The following is a 6,939-nucleotide window of genomic DNA, read 5'->3' as shown; positions in this document are numbered from 1 at the left end:
TGGAACTCATTTAATACATTCAAGAATTCTTGTAATTTTGACTTTGGGAGATTAGTTAGGACAGTATTAGACATGCTTGAAGACCTACCAAGGAATTATGTGCTAGTGAATTGCTGTCTTTGTTTGCAGACCTGGGTGAGCTGGTCGAGTTTTTCGTATGCAATGCGAAAGCTGAGTTCTAGACACAATAAGCAGCTTGGCCAGGGTCCCTCAAACCTAGTGGAAGCAGTGAAAACTAGAATTTGCCTAGTGAGTGCTCTCAGTAGACCGGGCTTTTTGATAAAACTGGTCAACTAAAATGCAGGCTTTAATCTTTTGGTGCCATCTGTTCTGCAGGGCCCCAGCAGGTGATCTGTCCATTGACAGGAATGGCAGAAGAGGCCCTGCTGCCAGGCAGGTGAAGCAGTAAAAGCACTGTGGAGTTATTTGCCTGCTATCACTTTTTTTCCCTACCTGATTTCCATTTAACCATTAGCCAGGCTTTAACACCAAGAAGTCTGTACTTTGAACACAAGATGAAACATACATCTGCCTAACATTTTAAAATGACTCTTAACCTGTGTTCAAGCTGAGATTTTGGATCAGCTGCAAGTAACTTAATTTCTCCTGTTTACCACTGTTGCTTACTTTAAAAGGGGCAGGTGAACTACACAGCTGAGACTTGAGATGCCTAGCTTTGAATCGCAAGGTTTGAAAAGATAAGTGATGTGATACTCTTAATTGCTTATTGCTCTTGCAACAATGTATCAAAACTACTACACCATTCCAATCTCTCCTGTTCCTGGAGCTTTCCTGTGAAGTCTTCAAAGGTGAACGAAGTGCTAGCTTGTGCCATAAACTGCTTGCCTGCACACCACAGAGGAGTGCTGAGAGACAACAGCAGCCGGAGGTGCCTGAACAGTACCTTGCCTGGCAATGTATGGAGGTCCATCCCAGGAGACATCAGCCCGTCGAAGGCCCATCTCCACAAGCCAGTGCGGGAGCACAGAGGTGAAATGGTGGGCAGGAAGAACGCAAATTAGGGGCTCGGAGGAAAGGAAAACCTTGTCCAGGCCCCTCCCAGGGCTGTCGCAGGAGACCCTCAGCCCTAGTGTCCAGAAGTGAAACCTAGCAAGATGGGTCACTGCCTGAGCATCTTCTGGATTGAGGGGGAAAAGAGCATTTCAGGATAGCACAGGACTTGCTATGGGATGTTTAGCAGATGAATCAAAGGCAGAGAAGGGAGGGATCTAGGTCAGTTGTGGAGAGAAAAAGGTGTGGGGAAAATAGAGGGATAAGAGGATAAAGAAGGCTGGTTGCATGTAAGTAGAGTGCATGTTTGTATGGTTACCTGTCCATGCCCTTCACCTGATCAGTGCTGTCTCTTTGTTAAATTCCTTTCTCTTTTCCTGGGTGTGTGTGATGGGGGTCTGAGTGCAGCAACTGCAGCGGGGTCACAGGTGGCAGGGCCACGTGCCTGTGGTGCCAGCCACTGCAGATGCTGTGGTGAGAGGATGTAAGTGCCAGCAACTGGGGTGGGACCTTGGGTCACAGGGCCCCCCTCCGTCTGTGGTGCCAGTAGCAGCAGAGAGTGTGCATGTGCCAGCAGGTGTGTGAGCACTAGCAAAGATCAAGCCTGGAAGACAGGTTTGCCTTTGCGCCTCTAAGGGTGAGACCATGGGAGGAGCTTGCTATTGGTGGGACAGGGGAATCCCACCAGCTGCCAGAGAGTCAGTGGGGCCTGAGGGTATTGGAAGAGCAAGACGTACATGTGTGTGCATGTGCTCGTCTCTAAGGGGGAGACCATGGAGGTTTGGCTACTGGGGGATCAGGGGTTCCAGCCAGCTGTGTGTGTGGACACATGTGAGACTGTCTGTACCAGCAACTGGAGTGGGGCTATGGTTTTGGGGGCTCTTATATCCAGGTGGCAGGATGAGGCTATGGTGCTTCTTGCATGTGTTGAAGTGCTTAGCATGTTGATCTCTCTTGCTGACCATGATGTATAAGTATGTAGGTGTGTTGTGTGTGTGCCAACAGCTCCTGGCTGAACCTGGAGACTTGGAGCTGCAGCAGTGTCCTGGTTTTGGCTGGGATAGAGTTAATCTTTCTTCCCAGTAGCTGGCATAGTGCTATGTTTTAGATTTAGTACTAGAAGAATGTTGATAACACACTGATACTTTGGTTGTTGCTGGGTAGTGCTTACACCAGTCAAGGACTTTTTCAGCTTCCCCTGCTCTGCCAGGTGCACAAGAAGCTGGGAGGGGGCTCAGCTGGGACAGCTGACCCCAACTGGCCCAATACTATATGATGTCATGCTTGGGGGCAGTTAGCCAGGGGGGAAGAGTGATTGCTGCTCCCGGATGGGCTGAGCATCGGTCAGCGGGTGGTGAGCAATTGCATTGTGTATCACTTGTTTTGTATATTCTACTACTATTTTTGTTATTATTGTTATTCTTTTATTAAACTGTCTTTATCTCAACCCACAAGTGTTTTTTTTTATTTTTTCCCCCCACCCCCCTGAGGGAGGGGGGTGAGTGAATGGCTGTGTGGTGTTCAGCTGCCTGATGGGTTAAACCACAATAAGCAGCCTCCCCTCTTTTGAGCTGCTGGATTCAACCCCCTCACTAATGCAAAGAAGGGAATTATAATGCTATACAACATCTGTTCATCTTAAATTGTGAGGCTATTCTTGTAAACTGGTAAGTAGTGAAAAAGGTCACACCCAGAATATTGCATCTTCATGGCTTTTATCATGGCTCACTAAAACTCATTTTCCTTTATTACTTGTTTTAAAGCTCTGTCCAGTCAAGTGTATGGATGTAGTCCTACAAACTAAAATTATTTTCAAATTTAACTGCAGTCCTTCTGAAAGGAACATTGCATCCACACTGACAATTTATGTACTTAGTTTAAGCGAGATGTTACTTAAGGAGATAAACTAATGTCAGCCAAGTTGGCCTTTATTCTGAGGATGCTTTTGCCTGAGAAGCCTCTTAGAAAAGTCCCTTCCAAATATCTTTTGCAATCTTGTTTTTTATCTCACTGTTGCAGAGAGAGGTGCTGATATTGATGACTTTGCCGAAACCCCCATAGTATTGTTGTAAAAATTTGTATAGCAAGAGATAACAAATCATATCTGCCCTTTCAAGAAACTGACTTTCACAGTGTAGCTGAGTAACACCAGGCAAGGAGTGAAACCCAGAGTGCCACCATGCAAGATTATATACTTCAAATGATTTAGAGATTATTCAGGTTTGGTTTCCTACCCAATGGATGTGTTGCTCTAAGTGCACTTTTTTCCTAAATATCCTTTTAACATTTGCCTGGCACTTTGCCTTCTTTATATTTTTGTTCATATTCATGCCAATGACTAGCATGGTATTAGAACAACAAAACAAAAGCAGGTTATGTTGACTAAAGAGCAAGAAGAGCTGTGCTTGCAAGATGTACACCTAGGACCTCAGACATCCTCCTGATTTGTCTGCCTCCTTAAACTGTACTCAGTTCTCTAGTATGATACCTATTATGCTTGAGGGTATGGTAAGGCACAGCATAAAGTATATAATTTTAACAGGTGTTGAGCACTTGGTCTCAGCAGCACAACTGTGGGTTTAGGCAGAAGAAGAAACTGCAAAATGCAATGAATGCTGATCTGGAAAATAACTAAGTTTTCCCCTCTCCAAAATCAAGTAGTTGATTTAAATAAGCAAATTAAAGCAATTATGAGCTGATTTTTTTAGCTGTGTTTTTACTTGAGGAGTGGGCATATCTTTGGGTTTATGGATTTCCTTAAGAGACCTCCCTGATGGGTGAGCACCTGAGGTTCACCTGACTTGTTTTGATTTTAATATCTGCATTAGAGGATTTGCCTGTGGTGGATGGGGGAGCATTCCTCCTCTTCCACTCTGCTACAGTCACCATGGAGAGTTGGTGAGTAGCCTCTGACTTTGCTCACCTGCTAGGTATTGGTACTCAGACTTTGCTTGTTTTTCTTGTGACTGTTTATGATTTCACAGGCTCGGGTGCAGGTTTTATATGTTGGGGCATGCTGAGGTGAGTATGGCACCACCTATACTTTCAAAGGTATTTTTTCTGAAGGAGGGGAGAGGAAAGGCAGTACTCAGAGGAAAGCCAGAACTGGCAGGATTGAGTCACAAGAACAATGAAGCTTTTCTGATTTTGAAGCTGAAGACTCTGTTTGGTTGCTTTCTAAACCTTTTAATATTCTAATATCTCTTGTAGTCACAATAGAAAGTTGAAAGCGAAGAAGAATGAAAAATTATGATTAAGCAATTTAATTCCATTTAGCACATATTTTAAAGGTAGTTTGCTACTCATGATATCTCTTAAAAGAACAAACCCAAGAAGCCTTCAAACTCTTGGAAAAAATTATCACACTTAAAGCTAGACAGAGATTCTAATTCTCTGTCCTTATAGAAGCAATGATATATAATCTGACAAAAAAATGAGCATACTGTAATCTAATATGTCATTATTAGTGTAATAAGGAAAGCTACTCCATGCTCTACTTGCTTTCATGCTATTAATAATGTCTGTCACATTATATTACTTAGTTTGAGCCATGACTTAAATTTTTCACCCTTCAAGCAGGCCAAATTCAGTGATCTGATGCCCGCTACATTATTTCATATACAAAGTCAGATGAAGTGACAGAGTAGCTGCAGGTTATAAAACTTTGACATTTCAAGAGGATGCTACAAAAGGCATCAAGAGACTTTGACAGCTAGTGAACTACATCAAAAATGCCTGACAATTGAAAGATTGCACTGTAGTTCAGTTTGACGTGATAATAAATGGAATGCCAGGTATTTTGCTGTATGCTGACATTTTTTATGGAAGCATGCATCTAAATATGTAGAAACCATATCCCATTCAGAGAGCATCTGAGCTGAAATTAGTTTGAGAGTGTAAGCGAGGACTGCTGTTTGACATATTGTTGCTTGTCTGAAGGCATTTGCTAACCCCTGCCGTTAGTGTAGCTAGTTACTTGTCTGCTGTTTTGTTTTAACCAAGTCTAGTTTTTCTCTAGACTGTTATGCTAAGGCAAAGTTGGGATGTTTATATTAATGCTATGCTGTTACTAATTTCAAGGCCCAGAAAAGTTCAGATAGACCTTGAATAAGACAGAGCAGTGTGCAAACAGGTGTATGAGCTTGCCATTGGGAAGGGTTAAGCAGTGATGACAGAAAGGGGAATTGAAAGAAAAATCTGGAACAGGAGCCAAAACTGAGCAAAAGGCATGCCTCGGGTAAGAAACAAGCTTTTCAAGCATCCTAAGGAACGCTCTAGTAGTATTGGTGAAGGTGAATGTAGAGTGCTTGGATGTAGCCTACTGGTGGAAACACTGAAGTGGTTAATGAAAAGCATCTGGCTGAGAAGGAGCTTGAGAGACACTATTGCTAAATGAAAGTGTGCTGAGCTGTTAGACCTCCCAGGAACTTGCAAAGGGGCTGAGTGGTTTTTCAATGAAGAGCTACTGGGAAGTGTAGGAGGTGGCAGTGAATGGCCAGGTTAATGAAGAATGCAAGAATTCCTTTCTGGTCCCATGGATTGGAGAGGCACTCTACCTGTTGTAAAAATCTGCTGTAATAAAATGTAAAAAGAATATTAGTTTTATTGTAATTTTTGTCTTTCCTTAAACTGAAAGCTATAGAAGAAAAGTTTCTTTGGATAATATTTCACTGGGTGATGAAAATCCAAGGAAAACACTTTTGTGCCTTTTTTTTTTCTTGTTGACTGTTTCCTGAATTTTAATGTAACGGCAAATTAAGTCCTCTTAAATAGTGTACATGAAAATAGACAAGCTGATTAAGCACAGTCTTATGTGCTTTTATCAAAATATTGTGTGACTTTTAAAAAAGGTAGTAGACTGAAATACCTGTTTTAAAATGAGCATACTGATGCTGTGAGCATTTTGAGAAGCTTGATGGAAGGAAGATAATCCTGTGGAAGGAAGGTAAGACTAATATCTGGGTGCAAATATGTAAGAATTGCATTAGAGATTAATTCCTGTGGTAGAAATGTTCTGTATGATTAAGGAGAATGGGATAAAGTAAGATGTGTTAATTGTCATGGGTTGAAATGTGCCTTAAATGTAGATGAAGGGGTTTAGTACTGTAGCTATGCTGTTGACCACATAATCAGCATACTGACAATTTTGTAAAATGCTAGAAGACATGAAACCATAAGGAGAAAGTTATGGTAGTAGCAGGAAACTTCATTTGCCCTCAAGAGGGAGAAGGAGGAGGAACAAATCTCACAACTGAATGTGATGAAGAGAACACTTTTTCAACTGTCAAGGATGTTCTTTGATCATCTACCTCAAAGCAGAAAGAGGAAATTTTAATCTTAAGCTATGTAGGAGGTCTGGTTCAAGATGTTACTCAGCAATCATCTTGTAAACATTACCTGTGTCATATTGTTGTTTGCATTCTTGTATGAACAAAAACACCCCCAAATTTTTTTAATAAGACTTAACCTCATCCCGTCCCAAGAAACTTAAGCAAGTCTTATAGATTTAGTGAAGCCTAATAAGAAGCAATGAAGAAGTATAGCTGAGTGAGTCTTGCATATGTCATAGAGGCCAGCTGAAGACAGCAAATTGGAGACATTAAAGGAACATGTGTTAAAAAAGGGTTTAAAAAAAAAAGAACATACTGGTTAAATTGAATGAAGAAAGCTGATGATAGTAATCCTTCAAAGAGCAGAACTTGTATCTAAGAAAATAGGAAAGTGGCAAATTTAATATTTGAAGTTCAACAAGGGCAAGTGTCGAGTGCTGCACCTGGGGAGGTCAAACCCCATGCACCAGTACAGGCTGGGGGCTGACCTGCTGGAAAGCAGCTCTGCTGAGAGGGACCTGGGAGTCCTGGTGGACGACAAGCTGACCATGAGCCAGCAGTGTGCCCTTGTTGCCAAGAAGGCCAATGGTATCCTGGG

This window comes from Egretta garzetta, unplaced genomic scaffold (genome assembly GCF_000687185.1).
Source record: "Egretta garzetta isolate BGI_Z169 unplaced genomic scaffold, ASM68718v1 scaffold168, whole genome shotgun sequence".
In the NCBI taxonomy this organism is placed as follows: Eukaryota; Metazoa; Chordata; class Aves; order Pelecaniformes; family Ardeidae; genus Egretta; species Egretta garzetta.
Note: the sequence above shows the minus strand (reverse complement) of the source record.